This window comes from Arvicanthis niloticus, chromosome 5 (genome assembly GCF_011762505.2).
Source record: "Arvicanthis niloticus isolate mArvNil1 chromosome 5, mArvNil1.pat.X, whole genome shotgun sequence".
NCBI lineage: Eukaryota > Metazoa > Chordata > Mammalia > Rodentia > Muridae > Arvicanthis > Arvicanthis niloticus.
Window position 1 is genome coordinate 6,016,365 of NC_047662.1, and position 17,889 is coordinate 6,034,253.

The 17,889-nt window shown below is 46.4% G+C and overlaps 1 protein-coding gene and 1 long non-coding RNA gene across 9 annotated transcripts in view; both read right to left on the minus strand.

The window, feature by feature from the left end:
* The window catches only part of Rere (arginine-glutamic acid dipeptide repeats), a 342,417-nt gene extending 340,272 nt beyond the window's left edge, over window positions 1-2,145 (minus strand). For 2 of the 8 annotated variants that reach the window (XM_076933703.1, XM_034501835.2), the window contains exon 1: window positions 1,638-2,145. The gene's annotated coding sequence lies outside the window, so the exon portion shown is untranslated. The remainder of the gene's footprint in view (window positions 1-1,637) is intronic. The other 6 variants (XM_034501841.2, XM_034501836.2, XM_034501837.2 and 3 more) reach the window with 5 other exon arrangements.
* Window positions 2,146-3,519: 1,374 nt separating this feature from the next.
* LOC143442185 (uncharacterized) lies at window positions 3,520-17,587 on the minus strand. Its single transcript, XR_013110194.1, has 3 exons — window positions 17,316-17,587; window positions 12,960-13,145; window positions 3,520-4,233 (listed from the first exon to the last, which is right to left on the minus strand). It is a non-coding gene; the product is annotated as an uncharacterized LOC143442185 (long non-coding RNA).
* Window positions 17,588-17,889: the final 302 nt, after the last annotated feature.

Consider the following 17,889-nt stretch of genomic DNA (forward strand, 5'->3'; position numbering starts at 1 on the left):
CAGAAAGCAGGGCTGCAAAGGCAGGGAAGGAGACAGGAGTCTTCTGAACGTGTTCCACAGCGTCCTTTAGTGTCCCATGCCTTGCAAGGTTGCAAAAAAAAAAAAAAAAAAAAAAAAAGGCAGACATGAAATGGGTGAAAGAAAACTGAACAAGAAAAGCACCTTCCCATCCCCCATCTTCTCTCCTCCCTCCCCAAAAGAGCTGTGTTTGTCTGTGCAAACCTAGTCCCAAATATGGGAGAGAGAGAATGAATGTCTGTATGGAAGAACAATGAGCCCTCTGCCTGGTTTTGTGTGTGTGTGAGTGTATAGTGTGTGTATGTGTGTGTGGTGTGTGTGTGTCTGTGTGTGTGCTTCTGCCTCTGCCTCTTCTCTTTGACCTCAACAACAGAGAGAATTGGAAGCCAAGCTTTCTTTCACCCAGACTAGGCCATCAAAATCAAAAATGGTTTGTAATTTAGAGTGGAATTAACTCAGCAAGCAAATCCATGGAAGGAAATATCTAGCCAAAGATGATTTTATTATTGTATAGATCCATCCTCTCTCTCTCCCCTCCCCCATCAGACTGAGACCAAAGAAACCAGTGTACACCAGACAAAAAGGTCTCTCTTTAAATGGAAAGCAATTATAAACGCTATTTGAAATCTAAACCCAGGATGTATTCGTTTGAGCTGCACTAAATGTCTGTTTTGTAATCCACCAAGTTCACACTCACTACTTAATCTGTTTTGTTTTGTCTTGCTGAGAATTGCTTTGCAAAAGGCTATTTCAAGATTCATACAAAACTACTTTTTCAGAGCCATCTTAAAATAGCAGCACATACTGAAACATTTAAAGCACCCAATTTCTCAAGGGCACATTCTGCTGAAATCAATGTTTGAAGTCTGTAATCAAAAAAAAAAAAAAAAAAAAAATGTAAGCAAACCTTGGAACGGGGACAGAGGATAATGACTATTCAACAATGAATCGTTTTATTTCCCTTTCAACAACTTCTCAAGCAAACAGTTTCAAAGGAAACCTGCAATACTCCCTCCACACAACACACCCCATTCGATGTAAAACTACCTTCTTCCCATAACCCTAAAAAATAAAAATAAAAAATAAAGAAGGCACCCTCTTTCAGACAGCAGAACTTAAATCATGACAGAATTCTACGCCGCTGCAAGTGGTATTTGGTTCCATAATTTTGGAATCACACAGCCCGAGTAGAGAGAGACTTGAGAACACAAAGAAGGAATCTTCCTCCTAATGTGAAAATGAGACTTTAATGAGTCAGTTCCCAGACCCCCACATTCACAAATATCCAAGAAATGCACAGCTTCGGTCCTTCCCTCGCACAGTTGAGCTGCTCGGCTAGTGGCATGTAACAGTTTAACCTCAGACTAGTTCGAGAGCGTGCCTAAGAAGCCAAGAGAGAGCAGGGGTCAAGAGGCACGTAGTACAGTCACCTGGCTCGCACAGGACCCAAGGCAGTGTCCGACCCACGGTTCCCCGAGGGCTCGCCTCCACTCTCACCCTTTGCTTTCCGCCTCAGCTTTCCCGGCCGAGCCCCACTGCCCACCCAGAGCACCCCGACCCGGGAATGAGGGGCCGTGGAAGGCAGCCCCCGGCGCGGCGCCGACAACTTGGACACTTACCTTCCCCTCAGGCGCTACACCATCAATGAGAGGGGTGGCGGCCCGGCTCCGGGGAAAGTGCAGGAACTGGGTGGGAGGCCCGGGGGCCAGCGACGGACCGAGGGCGGTGGGCGCGGGGCCGAAGAAGCCGGCCCGCGGGGATACGACGCCGGGGGGCTGCGGGGCTTCCCTGCCGGGACTTCGACCTCCTCGGGTGGGCCAAGCCTTCAGCAGTGGGAGCCCAGGACCATCTCTGGTTTTGTGGATTTTTTTTTTTTTTCCAGAGGGCGAGAGGCTCCCACAGGAGGATGGTAGGTTTTTTTTTTTTTTCCTTCCCCTCAACTAGGAGAGAAAACGAGGCGGAGACAAGATGGGGAGCGCGTGAGGGAACGAGGCTCGGGGAAGGAGGCGGGGACCGAGGCCCGGCGGGGCGAGAAGCAGCGGAGCGCGGGGGGCGGCTCGCGAGCGTCTGTGGGAGCAGCGGCACCTCCGCGATGGTGGCGGAGCCGCGGGGCTGCTGCGCCGACCCACCGCCCACTCCGCGCTCGGGCCCGGCCCACCTCGCAGTATCAAGCGTCGCTATTGGTGAGTCTGGACGTGACGCCAGAGAAGGACGAGCCAATAGGAGGCGGAAGGCGGGCCTGGGGGCGGGATGTTTGCTCCGGCTCTCTCTTCCATTTTCTTTTCTATTTTTTTTTTTTTTTTCTCCTTTTTTTTTTTTTTTTCCTCTCCCCTTTTTAATAAAATGAGCAGAAGGCAAGGGGGAGAGGACAGGCTTTGGTGACCGCGCGGCCGAGCCCTTGGTGCGCGCTCCGGGCGGCGGCCGGAACCAGGGCGATGGGCTCCCCGCCCCAGGCGCGGCTTTGTGCCTGGTCTGGTCTGCCCTGCCGGGCCGCAGGCAGAGCTCCCAGCGGCCAGCCCTGTACTGACCCTCCCGGGATGGTCTACCTCAAGTGGGCATTTCTCAGGGGTGGGCTTGGCGACTGTCCATTTGCTCTTGTTATTACCGGTGTCATAATTTGCTTTTTTTCAGTCATTTAAAGAGACAGATTCCTATCCCTTGAGGTCCAAGGGGAGCTACAGAGTGGATTCGAAGTATTTGTTCTGATGGGCAGTTCACAGTGTTTTTAAAATAATGTGTGACCAAAACTGAATTGAAAAAAAGAAAAGACGAATTGGTAAATTGTGCTGCTTATTTGATGAGAATAATAAAACGCCTCATTAAGTAATAAAGAACAGGACTAGACAAGGCACAATGGTTAGGTGCACACACATACTGCTCTAAGCAGAAGACCCCGGTTTGGTTACCAGCACCCACTTCAGGTGGCTGATACTGCCTGTAACTACAGCACCAAGAAATCCATCACTCCTCCATCCTCCATGTGCACAAACCTACACACACATATACATAGAAAAAATTTTAAATTAGTAATAAAGAACAGACAATAACGGCAGAGTTTTTTAAAGAGAGCAGTAGCTGTGCCGTGTTGGGGGAGGGGAAGCATGGAATAGTTTCACTCAGGCCTGGTGGCTCTTACCTGCCTGTTATCTTAGCACTAAAGAGCCAGAGGCAAGATCTTAATTAAAGGTTAGAGGCCACCTGGTCTACAATGTGAGTTTCAGGCCAGTCAGAGCTACATTCAGAAACTCTGTCTCAAAAATGCCAACAAAAAAGAAGAAGAAGAAGAAAGGAAAAAAACCAAATATCACCTTTAGAAAGTATTACTATATTCCCACTAGACTCAAAGACATAATCGCCATGTGTATCACACGCTAGAAGCCTAGTCAGGGCAAGCCAAATGCTCCCATTCTACTCAATATAATTTATAGGATCGAGGAGTTTGGAATTTTAATTATAATTACCAGTTTTTGAAATGCATATCATGTTTATTGAGTTCTTTCACAGACTCTGGCATGAATCCAGGGTGAATCATCAGCCTATTGTTAGTTTGTTAATATTCTGTAAATGCTTATTGGTGTCCTTAAACCATACACTCTTCTCAGAGGAGTTAAGGTCTGTATATAATAGAATAATTAAGGGATAGAGCATAGCTTAAAATAATTCACCCATCTATTTCAAATAAAGGGATAATTTTCTCTTTGGAATGTCTATTCAGATTATAATTTCCATATCCAAAAGTTCCTTTTAAGAATAATTCCAACTAACAGATGTCATTGAACTGTGTGGCCCAAGAGATCTGAAAGGAAATGGGGTCCTTTTGCAATTTAACATTTTTTTCTTCATAAGGGGTATGTGCATGCTACAGTGTTCCTGTGGTGATCACAGGAAGGCTTTCAGGGGTCTTGGTCTTTACTCCATACTCCACGGGCTCCAGGTTTGCAGCTCAGATGGTTAAGCTTGGCAGTAAATGCCTTTTCACCTGCAGAGTCCCGAAGACCCACAAGTAAGCCTTGCTACTACTTTCAACAAGAAAAGATTCTTCCCTTTCAAATAAAATGAGAACTTGGGGCTAGAGAGCTGGCTTAATGTTTAATAACATCTGCTGCTCTCCCAGAGGTCTGGAGTCCAGTGCCCAGCATCCATGTAGGGCAGCTCACAAGTGGGGGGAACTTCAGCTCCCAGGTCTCTGACACACTCTTCTGGCCTCTGCAGCACCTGCAAACATATGTACATACATACTAAGAAACACAAACATATACATAAATAAAATATAAATTAATAATGGCTAAAATGAGAAATGGGGAAGCTAGCTAATGATTTTTTTATATATACCTGACTAAATTTTCCAGTAAATTTTTCAGTGAATAAACTGCACTCAACCTGGTAGGTAAGGGATGGAACTAATTAACATCACGTAAGAGTAATGAAAGATAAAGCTAATTAGACAGCTGGAATAGCTATCAAAATCTGTGTATATAGGTATGTACTTTTTTATTTGTCAGATCTCTTGTAGGCCAGGCTGGTGTCGTGGAGGAAGGCCTTGAAATTCCTTTTTTAAATATGTATTTACTGGTCAGGCATAAAGTACATATGTTTATGCAGCAGTAGGGAAGCAGAAGCTGGTGGATCTCTGTAAATCAAAGACTACCTGGTCTACACAGTGAGTTCCAGAACAGCCAGGCTACACATAGAAAGACTGTCTCAATAAAAATCCAATAAATACCTAAGTATTTACTTCTTGTATATGCATGTACATGTTTGTATGTTAGGGTACATGCATGCCATAGCATGAATGTGGGAGTCAGAGGACAAACTCAGCTATTATGTGGGTTCTGGGAATGTGGTGGTTTGAAAGAGAACAGCCCCCATAGATCCATATATTTGAATACTTGGTCCCCAGTTTGAATTGTTTGAGAAGGATTAGAAGGTGTGGCCTTCTTGGAGGAGGTGTGTCACGGGAGGGGGTGGGGCTTTGAGGTTTCAAAAGTCTCCCTCTGTTCCCAGTGTGCTCCTTCTCTGCTTCTACCTGTGGACCAAAGTGTGCCCTCTCAGCTGTTCCTATCCGAATGCCTCTGCATGTGATGGATTGTAAACCTCTGAAACCACAAGGCTGATAAACTCTTTCTTCTATAAGATGTGCTATCACATCCATAAAAAATGACCTAAGACAGCGATCTGAACTCCGTCTGCCACAGCAAGTGAAGTTTACTCCCTGAGCCACCTTCACGGGCAGAACTTGAAATTCTGATCTTCCTGCCTCCACCTCCTAAGAGCTGGGAATTGGGGCCTTCTTTTATTAATGTAGATGTGCATGTAGGTAGAAGTATCCAAATTCCACATAATTATAAAGTACAATATGTTACACGGTCATAAAATTAGCAAACTAGAGCTATTAAAAAGGTCCGTGCAAGAACTGAGGTCCAGCTACAGAGCCAAATGGCACAGACTTCCCTCCTAGGACCTCAGGCTCTGATAATGAAATAAGCTTTCTAATAAGAACAACTATGAAGCCATGATTGAAAGCTCACTGTGCCCCAAGCACCATGCCCAGCGTGTTCCGTTCTTTTGCCCACTTAGTCCTGACAACAGCCATGAAATGTGTTATTATCACCTTCACTTTAAAAGTCAAGGAACTAGGACTTAAGGAAGTTAAATAACTTACAGAAGGTTAAAGAGGTCAAACATTTAGTTGGGATTTTTTTTTTCATGTGAAATTAGAACATTTCTCCTCATACTCTTTTTAGATAGCTTTAGGAAACAGGAATGATTGTTGTTATTGAATCTAAAAACATCAAAGACTTTTATTAGTTTCATAACCTTAATACAAGCCAGCTCTGTTGTTATTATCATTGTTGTTGTTGGAATCACTTTTCCCAAGCTGGCTTTGAACTCCCCATGTAGCTAAAAAGGACCGTAGCACATCCCTAAGAAGTGATTTTTAAAGAATTTTTTTTGTTCTTATTTTTGTATGTATGGATGTTTTGTCTGTACATATGTCTATGGACCACTTGCATGCCTGGTGCCTACAGAGGCTGGAAAAAATTGTCATGGTGCCTGAGACTGGAGTTATAGACAGTTGTGAGCCGCTGCATGGATGCTAGAAATCAAACCTGGATCCTCTGGGGGAGCAGCTGATGCTCTTAACTACTGAGCCACCTCTCCAAAAGTCATTTCTTTAAATTTACTTTTGTACATATAGAAATTAAATCAGAGGTGTGATCCTACACACACACAGACACACACAAACACACACACACACACACAGACATATATGACATGGAAGTAGAAAGGAGAGTATTTAGAAAAAAGAAAGGGACCAGCTGGAAGAACACAAGAAGGCAGGGGATATGATGAGGGCTGGGTAAATATAATCAAAGGACAGGGTGTACCTGTAGGAAAACTTCATGATGAGGGGGCCAGAGAGATGCATCAGTGGCTAGGATCATTCATTCTTACAGAGGACCTGAGTCCAGTTCCCAGCACCCACATGACAGCTCACAATTATCGGTAATTCCAGTTACAGGGGATCTGATGTCCTCTTCTGAACCTCAGGGACACTAGTATGCCTCTGGTGCACATACATATGTGTAGGCAAAACACTCATGCACATAAAAATAAATACATGTAAAAGAGGTCTTAAGAGAGAGAAATGTGCCGGGCGGTGGTGGCGCACGCCTTTAATCCCAGCACTTGGGAGGCAGAGGCAGGCAGATTTCTGAGTTCCAGGACAACCTGGTCTACAGAGTGAGTTCCAGGACAGCCAGAGCTACACAGAGAAACCCTGTCAGAGAGAGAGAGAGAGAGAGAGAGAGAGAGAGAGAGAGAGAGAGAGAGAGAGAGAGAGAGAGAGAGAAAGGTGTGATAATGAGAGGCTAGAGAGAAGACTCAGGACTTAAGGACACCTATGCTTTTTTTTTTTTTTTTTTTTTTTTTTGGTTTTTCAAGACAGGGTTTCTCTGTGTAGTCCTGGCTGTCCTGGAACTCACTCTGTAGACCAGGCTGGCCTCGAACTCAGAAATCCGACACCTATGCTTTTGCAGACGACCAGAGTTCAATCCTTAGCACGTGCCTGGCAGCAAAAAATGGCCTATAACTCCAGTTCCAGGAGACGAGTTCCCTCTTCTGACCTCTAAGAGCTCCTGCATGAATGCAGTACACACACATATACTCAGGCACACACACACATACAGGTACAATTAAGTCATTTCTTTAAAAGAAAATATAATAGACCCCACCATTTTGGATGCACACTGACATTTATTAAGCTGAATGTGGTAGCACAGACCTGTAATACAAGCACTCAGGAGGCTAAGATAGGAGGATCAGAAACAAGATCAGCCTGGGCCAACATGTGGAAACCCTGTCTAGATTAAAACAAGGAGAGAGAAAGAGAAGGAGAGAGAGAAAGAGAGAGGGGGGGGGGAAAGGGTACTTAACAGGATCAAGCATCACCTTTGAAAAGGGTGCAATGCTGCCTCCCTAGGAGGCAAACCTGGCTTTGCCTGTGAGGGATTATTGAAATTAGGTTAACTGTGGTGGGAAGACCCACGCTAAGTGTGAACAGCATCAGTCATCTGGGATACTGAACTGAATAAAACAGAGAAAGTGAGCACCAGCACACCAGCACTCATCTCCCTCTGCTTCCCGACTGTGGATGCAGCTCAAGCCTCCGCCTCAAGCTGCTGCTCAAGCCGCCGCCGCCATGACATCCCAGCACTACAGCCACTACAACAGAATAAATTCACGATAAATGCTTTCTCCCCAGAGTTACTGTGGTCAGGGTCTTTTACCAAAGCACAGAGAAAGGTGACTGGTAGCGTAAGGTAAATCCCAATTGATAAAGAATGTTGGTCACAGGTTAAGTGACAGATCAAGTCACAGGCCATTTCTGCTGCTATTCGTACAGTTTGGCTTTTGAATGAGGTTTCATGTAGTTCAAAGTAACCACTGAGCCATCTCTCCAGCCTTTTTCTTTTTTCTTTTCTTTTTTTTTTTAATTAAAAAAATTGTTAAGAGCACTGACTGCTCTTCCAGAGGTCCTGAGTTCAATTCCTTGCAAACACATGGTGGCTGACAACCATCTGTAATGGGATCCGATGCCCTCTTCTGGTGTGTCTAAAGACAGCGACAGTGTACTCACAAACATAAAATAAATGAATCAAAAAGAAAATTTTTTTGTTTGTTTTTGAGAAAAGATTTCACTCTGTAGCCCTGGCTGGCCTGGAACTTGCCGTGCAGAACAGGATGGGCTCAGACACACAGCTAACTGCCCGCCTCTGCCTCCAAGCGTTGGGGTTAAAGGCATTATGTCCCTATGCCTGGCTTCTATTTGCGTTTTTAAAAGAACAAGTTTGGAGTCCGTCCATAGGAAGGGCAGGAGTACAGCTTACTCCTGGCTGTAAAATGGCTCAGGGTTAAGTCTTACAACCAGAGCACACATGGTGAGTAGAAAACCTGAGGTTGTCTGTCCTCTGACCTCCACACATGTAATATGCCTGCTACACACACTACCCAGGGAAAATAAATATGAAAGGACAAGTCTGTCCATGCTTCAGAGTGTCCTCACAGAATGCTTCCAACGAGCCCACTGGGCGCAGAATGAATGCACGCGTGCTGAGCACAGAACGAGGTCTGACTTCTGACTTCATTAGAGTCTGCTCTGTTCATTTTTTTCCCCTTCCTTTTCATCTCAAGCATGGATAATTTTTATAATTAAAAAAGAAAGAAAGAATGTGAGTTCTTTGAACATATGGCTGGTAACTAGCCTTCCTAATCTTCCAGAAGTACTCAAGCTTTGGAACATGTAAATTATTTTCCCCTAAAAACGCCTTAAGCAAAACTAGAGCGACTCAGCACGTCTCGAAACAGACTGGAGCTTGTTTCCAGGCCTTTCCTACCGAATCGGCTTCCAAGTTTATGTAGTGAAAATCCAAGCCAATAATGTGCTTTCTTTACCTCCGGTTGCACTTTTCCAGGTTGAAACCAGAGCAAGCGCTGCCCGCTTGCAGTGCGTTTCTGTGGCCACCCGTGGGGCTTCACCTGATTCACTGCACATCAGGATTCCTTCCTCTCTAGTCCCTCTGGGTCACAAGCCAGACAAGTGACCCCTGGAAGCCTGACCCTGCCCGGTACTGCGAGGGAGAGATGGGTGCTCATTGTACTTGCTTCAGTAAAGGTAAGGTTGCTTTTCTAAAAGAACATGGGGGGTAGTGAGATAGTTCATTAGATAAAGGCACTTACTACCCAGCCTGAGGACTAGGATTCCACACTCCCACTACCCACCCTTGGACCCAGACACTGAAAAGAGAGAACCTACATCCACAGGGTCCCTTTGACCTTCATACATGTACCACGACATGGCATGTGAGCAAACACACACACACACACATAAAAATCACAAACAAGCTGGGCACGGTGGAGCACGCATGTGATTCCAGCACTTGGAGGCAAGATTAGTTCAGCTGCCATAGTGAGTGGAAGGTCAGCACGGGGTTACATGGGAACCTATCTAAAAAACTAAAAATAAAATGGTTTTTTTAGAAGAGGCACGAGAAACCCCTCTCCTTTGTTTGTATGTGTCTGATTGTGCAGAGCTGAGGTTCCCAGTTCAGCCGCTCACTCTGCTGAATTTTATTTTACGGTCTGCTTGCCAGCATGCTCAGCTGGGGTGGCCTGATGCTCTCCTCCTGGGTCACATTGGACTCGAGTCACGAGGATGCCTTCTAGATGAGACCTAAGCCCACCTGACCACTTGTGGTTATTAAGAGTCTCATAGGACTTGTGAAAGAACTGAGGGGCGGAGACAAGGAGGTTCATTGTCTTGGCCCTGATCCAAGTTTGATAATTAGGAACCTTCCTCCCTCTGTCTTCCTGCCATTTCGGGGAGCCGTGTGATTCCATGCTTCCTGTTAGAAACAGCTGTCCACTGTTAACTGAGAAGCCAGCCATCGAGCAGGAGAATTCCACCCTCAGGGAAGCTGCATTTAAAGATAAATATTTCCCCCTATCTGGTAGATTGCTTGGGTAGAAGGTGTTGTTTCCTAGGGATCACAGGGGCATGATAATCGTGCTCATAACTGCACAAACTGTACTTTCTCTAAAAGCCAAACAAATAAGACAAAGGCGCCTTCAGGAGGAGTCTTTCCCCCATAACAGGATTTTCTAAAATCATGTTTAAGGAACCCAGAATTTGACTGAATACCTGACAGGGCAGAACAACTCTCTGATGTGAGAACACCAAAAACACAGCTCTGCCAGAAAAGCAAGCTATAATGTCCAGGTTGGTCAAATCTAGGCCAGTCTCCTCCATTCCGCTCAATCCCAAGTACGATGGTGCTACAACAGTGGTGTGCGTGTGTGTGCGTGTGTGGTGCCAGAGAACAAACTCAGAGTCCCACACCTGCAAGGCAATGCTCCAGCACTGAGCCCCCAACCAGACAGTCCCTTAAATTTTTTGAAATAGTACCTATTTTATGTGTATAGGTGTTTGGCTTGTATGTGTGTCTCTGCCACTGTGTGCCTGGTGCCGAAGGAGGGCAAAAGAAGCCATGAAATCCTGGAGGGCTGGAGTGAGCTCCATATGCATTTTGTTTGTTTGAGACCAGGTCACACATGTAGCCCTGGCTGTCCCAGAATTCTCTCTGTAGACCAGGCTGGCCTCAAACTCATAGGGATCTGCCTGCCTCTGCCTCCCAAGTGTTGGGATTAAAGTATGTGCCATCATGACTGGCACATGTTTTATCAACTTATTTTGTGGATGGGCACTGAGGTAAAGATGACAGCTTCACCTATGTGCTCTCACCTTCTACCATGTGGGTCTCTGGGACATAACTCAAATCCTCAGCCTTGGTAGCTATGCCTTTACTCGGTAAGCCTCTGGACGGCCCCACAGTTTTGAAGTCTTAAAACAAAGCATATAGTCTTTGAGACCCAAAGTCTAGTTAATTTGGGTGTGTGTGTGTGTGTGTGTGTGTGTGTGTAGGTGTGTGTGTTTGCAACATGTTTTTATAATGAAAAAGAGTTTATGGGGGGAGACATAGAGCTCATTTGTAGAATGTAGGCCTTGCTTCTGAGAGGCCCTTGCTTCTGAGAGGACCTGGGTTCAATCCGAACACCCATTTTTTAAGGAGGAAGAAGAGGAAGAAAAGAAAGAGAAGGCAGAAATTTGGCCAGTGTGATGGTGAACATCTTTAATTCCAGCCTTCCAAGACAGAGGCAGTCAGATCTCTAAGTGGCCAGCCTGGTCTACATAGTAAATTCCCAGCCAGCCAAGGCTACATACCGAGACCTTGTCTTATAATAATAATGAAACAACAACAACAACAATAATAATAATGTAAAAGTAGGGAGAGTGTTTAATTTGAAAGCAACCAGACATCCTTGGGAAAGACATCATTGCATATTATTTGACAATAAAAAGAACAAGCCATCCACCCAGTCACACAAAGGCCCAGAGGAAGCTTACGGACAGACATACCAATGAGTAAAAGAAACCAGACTGCTGAATTTGAATTATTTGACACTTCCCGAAGTGTCTTTTTTCCAGAAAAGACACTAAAAGACTGGGAGAAGGAACAAGGTGAACAGGCAGAGCAGTGGGGATTTTTAGGGGCTAACATTATTCTTTATGATATTTTAAGGGTAGATACAGAAGGTGGAGAGATGGCTTAGCAGTTAAGAGCGCCAGGATGCTGGCCGGAAACATAACTCAGTTGGTAGGGTGCTTGCCCAGCACACACAGAGCCCTGGGTTCAGTCCCCAGCACCCTGTACCAGGCATGGTGGTACACCACTGTGGGGATGGAGACAGGAGGATCAGTAGTTCAAGGTCGACCTCAGCAACATAGGAAACTCCTGGCCAGCCCGGGCTCCACAAGAACATGACTCAAAATGAATAAATACTGCAATCGAGTGGGTAAGGCTGGGGCCTACCTTATGCTGAGAGAGGAGAACTGGGCCCACAGGGAATCAATCAATCTCCACACATCCTGTGGAACACAAACTGCCCCGCCCTCCCCATCACTAATAATAATTCTTTTTTTTAATTATTTATTTTTGACTGGGCATGATGATGTGTGCTCTAATTGAGAGGCAGAGAGAGGAAGGTGGGTCCCTGTAGGCTCAAAGCCAGCCTGGTCTATGGTAAGGACCTGTCTTAAAGCAGGGAAGGAGCTGCCTAGGTGTCTCAGCTCATCCCCAAGCTGAACAACCTGAGGTCGACCCCCAGAGCTCACAGGGTGCTGCAGGCTGTCCTCCGACTGTCACAGGCATACCTCACTAATAAACATAATAACAAATGTACTTACTGGTTTTTCGAGATACCTCCCTCCGTAGACCAGGCTGGCCTCGATTTCAGAGATCCACCCGCCTCTGCTACCCAAGTGCTGGGATTAAAGGTGGTATGCACCACCACACCTCCTCTCTAATAATAATATTTTAAGTTATTTTTTATTTTTAATCATAAACGTGCATCTGTGTCTGTGTGTGAGCATGTATGTGTGAGAATAGGTTCTCACACATGGAGAACCCTTAGAGTTCCTGGAGCTACTAACAGTTGTGAGCCACCCAACATGGGTACTAGGAGAAGGAAAGGAGATAAAAAAAAAAAAGATAAGGAATCATTTTTCAAGGGAAAAGAGGAATGAGAAGGTGGCAAGTGGATAAATGTGCTGGCTAGCAAGTCTAAAGACCTGTGTTCCATCCCTGGGACCCATACGGCAGAGGAGAGAGTCAATTAGCACGGGTTGTCCTATGACCTCCATACGTGAGCCACGGCACACACCCACCTCCACCCAAAACAACACTAAAAAGTGACAGATTTGCAGTGCACATCTTCCCTCGGAGAGCCTGATGAAGCTACACTCTGACCTCAGGAAGAGCAGAGATAGAAGCTTGGGCACAGGAAGGGTAGGAATACAGCCCTGTCCGTTAACACTAACTCACCTTCCCCCAGCAGGCAGCTCTCCTCTCCTCCACAGCCGCAGCTCTCTCGTGGCCTCAACTTCCTCGGAACCGTGCCTTTCATGTGGTCTCTCTTGGCTTCCCTGGTTTTCCTGTAGCTTGCGGCCTGTCAGCTTCAGCGGCTTCTGCCAAATGCCTCATGACTTGGGCATTTCCTAGTTAAAATTCCTGAGAGGGAGACACTAAATCAGCTCAGCCCTGTCCTGGTCACTGAAGACCGTCATATATACAAAACCAAACTGTCTCAGTACAACAGCGTCTACAAAGAGAGGCAAGGCAGCTTCCCGTGGAGGCCAGGGTGGGGGAGGAATGGTTTCCTTCTCCGTTGCTATACAAATATTTGAGATAGGGCCATAGATTAAAAATAGAGGTTTGGGGTTGGGGTATGGCTCAATGGTAAAAGCGCCGCCCTCACAAACGTGGGGACTGGAGTTCAGATCCCCAGCACCCATGCATAGCAAGGTGTGGCAGCATGCATCAGTAATCCGAAAGCTCCTACACCGAGATGTGAGGCAGAGACAGAAATATACTGCGAAGCTCTCAGGCCAGGTAGCACAGCGTAAGCAGCATTAATGAGAACCTCTCTCAGTGTGGAATCTGAGGATTATCATTTGGGGTTGCCCTTAGACTTCCACCCACATGCTTTGAACCATGTGTAACCACGCCCGTATGCGCATGCGCACAGGCACTTTCTTTCATGCGTGTGCGGATGCACGCAAATACATGCACCCACACTCTCACACACATGTACACACACAAACATACACACGCACACAGATTAAAACAATGCTAAAGAGATAGGCCGTGCTCTGGCTCGCCTACTAACTGCACGTACAAAGCAAGAGAAGGACGAAGGGGAGGCCCGCATGCTTGTTTACAGCTCTCAGCTGTGGACTCCAGAAACCCAAAAGTATGAAAGTACGATACTGCATCTGGTAAAGGCTCATGCTGCCTGAACTTGTCGGGAGAGCGGAGAGGTCATCACGGAAACACAGCAAGGAAGGGTGCGGGCTGGAGAGGCAGCTTGCTTATCAGCAATCCCCTCCCAAGAGAACAACACACTTCTTCAAGGACATTGACCCTCCTTGACGACCTAATTACCCGCTGACAACTCTACCTCCTGATCAAATTTCCGCAAGTTTCAAAGAGGACAAGCCATGTTCAAACCGTAGACCTATATAATACGAGTAACTGCAGTGTGCTTGGAAAGACCATGGGAAGCCAGTTTGTTACGTCAAAGTAACAACAATAATAATAATCACAGAGGCTGGAGAGCTGGCTCGGTGGTTAAGAGCACTGGCTGCCCTTGCAGACAACTTGGGTTCTCACAACTGTTTAAGTTCCAGGGCATGTCAACACCCTCTTCTAAACCATTTTGTTTGTTTGTGTGTTTGTGTTTTGTTTTGATTTTCTAGACAGGGTTTCTCTGTGTAGCCCTGGCTGTCCTGGAACTCACTCTGTAGACCAGGCTGGCCTCGACCTTAGACCTCAGACCTCAGACCTCAGCCTGCCTCTGCCTCCTAAGTGCTGGGATTAAAGGCGTGCGCCACCACTGCCCGGCTCTAAACCTCCAAGACCACCAGGCATGCACATGTGTACATGCAGAAAAAGACATTTATACACACAAAAAGATAATTTTTTAAATAAATAAAAAAAAATTGCAATTGGGGGGCTGGGGCTGTAGCTTAGTGTTACAGTGCTTGCCCAACAGCATAAGGCTCTCTGGGTTTCAAGCTTGCACCCTATAAAACTAGACATGGTGGTGCTCCCTGCTGGTTGGAACCCAGTATGTAGCTAAAGGTGACCATGAACTTCTGATCTGTCTCCAACTCCCCAATGGTGAGATGAAAGGATCCACTACTATGCCTGTTCTATAGTGCTGAAAATTGAATCCAGGATTTCAGGCATGGGAGGCAAGCAGCCACTGTGCTGCATGTGTGGGAGATGAGCATGTGCTGCATGCATGGGAGGGGCGAGCATTCTCCCACTGTGCTGCATGCATGGGGGGTGAGCATTCTCACTGTGCTGCATGCATGGGGGGTGAGCATTCTCCCACTGTGCTGCATGCATGGGAGGATCAGCATTCTCCCACTGTGCTGCATGCATGGGAGCATTCTCCCACTGTGCTGCATGCATGGGGGGTGAGCATTCTCACTGTGCTGCATGCATGGGGGGTGAGCATTCTCCCACTGTGCTGCATGCATGGGGGGATCAGCATTCTCCCACTGTGCTGCATGCATGGGAGCATTCTCCCACTGTGCTGCATGCATGGGGGGTGAGCATTCTCCCATTGTGATGCATGCCTAACCTTGGAATCTATATTTTGGTTTGAGGGTTTTGTTTTATTTTATTTTGCTGAAACAGTTTCTCATTGTGAAGATCAGTACAGCCTGGAATTCACAAAGATTGGTTTTCCTCTGGCTTCTGAGTGTCAGGACATATACCACCATATCCAGCCTCAACTGGCTTCTCACTGTTCCAACTCCAGGTGTCAGGCTTGCACTATAAGAACTTTTACCAACTGAGCCAGTTCCCTGGCCTCTTTTTTTTTTTTTTTTTTTAAATCAAAACCAGTAAATTTTGGCATTTATTTATTAGCACGCACATGCGTGCGTGCATGTGTGTTTGTGTGTGTGACATGCTTGCTTATTGAGAGCCACACACACAAGAGGGGACCAGAGGATAACTTGTGGCAGTTGGTTCTTTTCTTTCTATCATGTTGATTCCAGAGATCAAACTGGAGATAAAGGCCCAGGCACTGCTCAGTCTCCCGGTCCTTCCCTCCTTATAAAACATGGTCTCACATGCACTAGCCTGGCCTTGAATTTGCTGTGCTTTAAGACGCCAGGCGAGCTGCACACCCAGCCTAGGTCCCCTACCTCCCGCCTCGACACACAGAGGAGGATTCTTATCCTCCTAAAACAAACCCAAACCAGTCCTATTCTAATGACACGAACAATGGATGTCCTCCTCCCCACGGCCTCGTTTACATCCTGTGGTCCGCCCAGGGCTCTTTCCCTCGTCCACGCCCTTAGCAATGTCCTCCTCTGGACACTCCCTGTGCAAAACCACAGCTTCGTGGGAATTCCAGTTGCTACTAGAAGGCGCCTGCACCTGTCACACAAACGAGGCTGGCCATTTTCACTTTCAAATGCGTGACCACAAACCTCAAGTGGGCCCACAATGCCTCCTGGCAATCACACAACACCAGTTCTCCCAGTTGACTTCTTCCCTCATCTTCCAGCCAGTTATTTCACAACCTTGACTTTCCGCTCAAGCCTCCCTCCTGAGGCTTCCTCCCATTTGTCCGCTCTCCCTCTCGGTTGATGGATTTCTTTCCGAGTTCCTCGTGAATATTGACGCAATCAGCAGAGAAATTGCACGGATTCCTCCAGCCCCCACCCATCCATCCTTCTCTAAATCCACACTCTGGCTTCCTGCTTGCAATTAGGGATGAATCATCTACGCTCCATCAAAACCCAGCCCTCTGCTCGCTCATTCGCTCCCATCCCCTCTCATTACTCAAGGACGTGGCTCAGAAACCCTTCCTCTTCGGCAGGTTTTGTTTTGTTTTTTCCTTTTTTCTCTCTGTTGGATCCCTTCCATTTGAATACAAATAAGATTGGCTTTATTTCTCCTCAAGTCTTCTCTTCCTCTCTCTCTTAAAAAAAAAAAAATACTTATTATTACTGTGGTGCGCATGCTCATACACAGACCACAGCTCAGCTTCAGAGTGGAGTTAGGAGGACAGTGTTGGGTCTCTGTGAGCTTGTTATAGCACAGCTTCCATTCAGGAGGCCATGGAAGAATGCTGCTTACTGGCTCGCTCCCCGTGGCTTGCTCCGCCTGCTTTCTTACGCAGCCCAAGACCACGGGTTCAAAGGTGGCACCGCCCACAGTGGGCTGGCTCCTCCCACATCAATCAAAAATCAAGAAAATGCCCTGTAGACTTGCCTAAGGACAATCTGATGAAGGCATTTTCTCTCTTCCCAGATGACTAGAGGTTGTGTCAAGTTGAGAAAACAAGACAACAATAACAACAACAACAAAAACAAAACCAGCAACCAACACAGCAGCTCAGTTGATTAATAGCTCTAATACAAAAGGAAATGCCACCCAGACAGCCAAATGAGTGGAGTTTAATTTCCATGTATCCACTTCCTGTTTTTGTCGTGGCACACAGAGAGTTGAGAAATAACTCCCCCAAACAGAAAGGGGGGAGGGGCAAATTCAAATTTAACCATTTGTCTTGGATCTACCAGAGAAGAGAGATTTCAGGCCAACTGCTCGCCCACAGCTGGGAAGGCTGACACACAGACATAGAGGCCCGCAGCTTACCTGCAGAGGAGCACCGCTCGAGTCAGCCCAGGGTAGAAAAATCTACAATGAGCTGCAGGCTCAGTAACAAGAGGTTTTCCTTTTGAGTTCTAGGATCTGGAAAAGGCTGGCCAAGCATTCTTTTCTAACTGCAACCTCAGCCCTGGAAATTCCCGAGGAGGCCAGAAGGGGGCGACAGTTCCCTAGAACTGGCGTTATAGAAGGCAGTGAGCTGCCATGTAAGTGCCGGGGATTGAACTCAGGTCCTCTACAAGAGCAGTAAGTGCTCTTAATTGTCGAGCCAACTCTCCAGTCCTTAAAAATAAAGTCTCTCTCTCTCTCTCTCTCTCTCTCTCTTTTTTTTTTTTTTTTTTTTTTTTTTTTTTTGTAAAAAAAACCATTTCACTGACCTGAAATTTCAGTGCCTCACTGACTTGGCAAAAGTTCTGAGAAATACATAAGAATACCAGCCCAAGCTACTGGCTCACTGCAAGATGGAGCCCTAATTACAGGACAGCAGAACCTTCCCGTCAACACACTTAGCAGCGCATGACTACAAGCCTACCTACCACAATCTCTTCTCCCGGCTCCATGT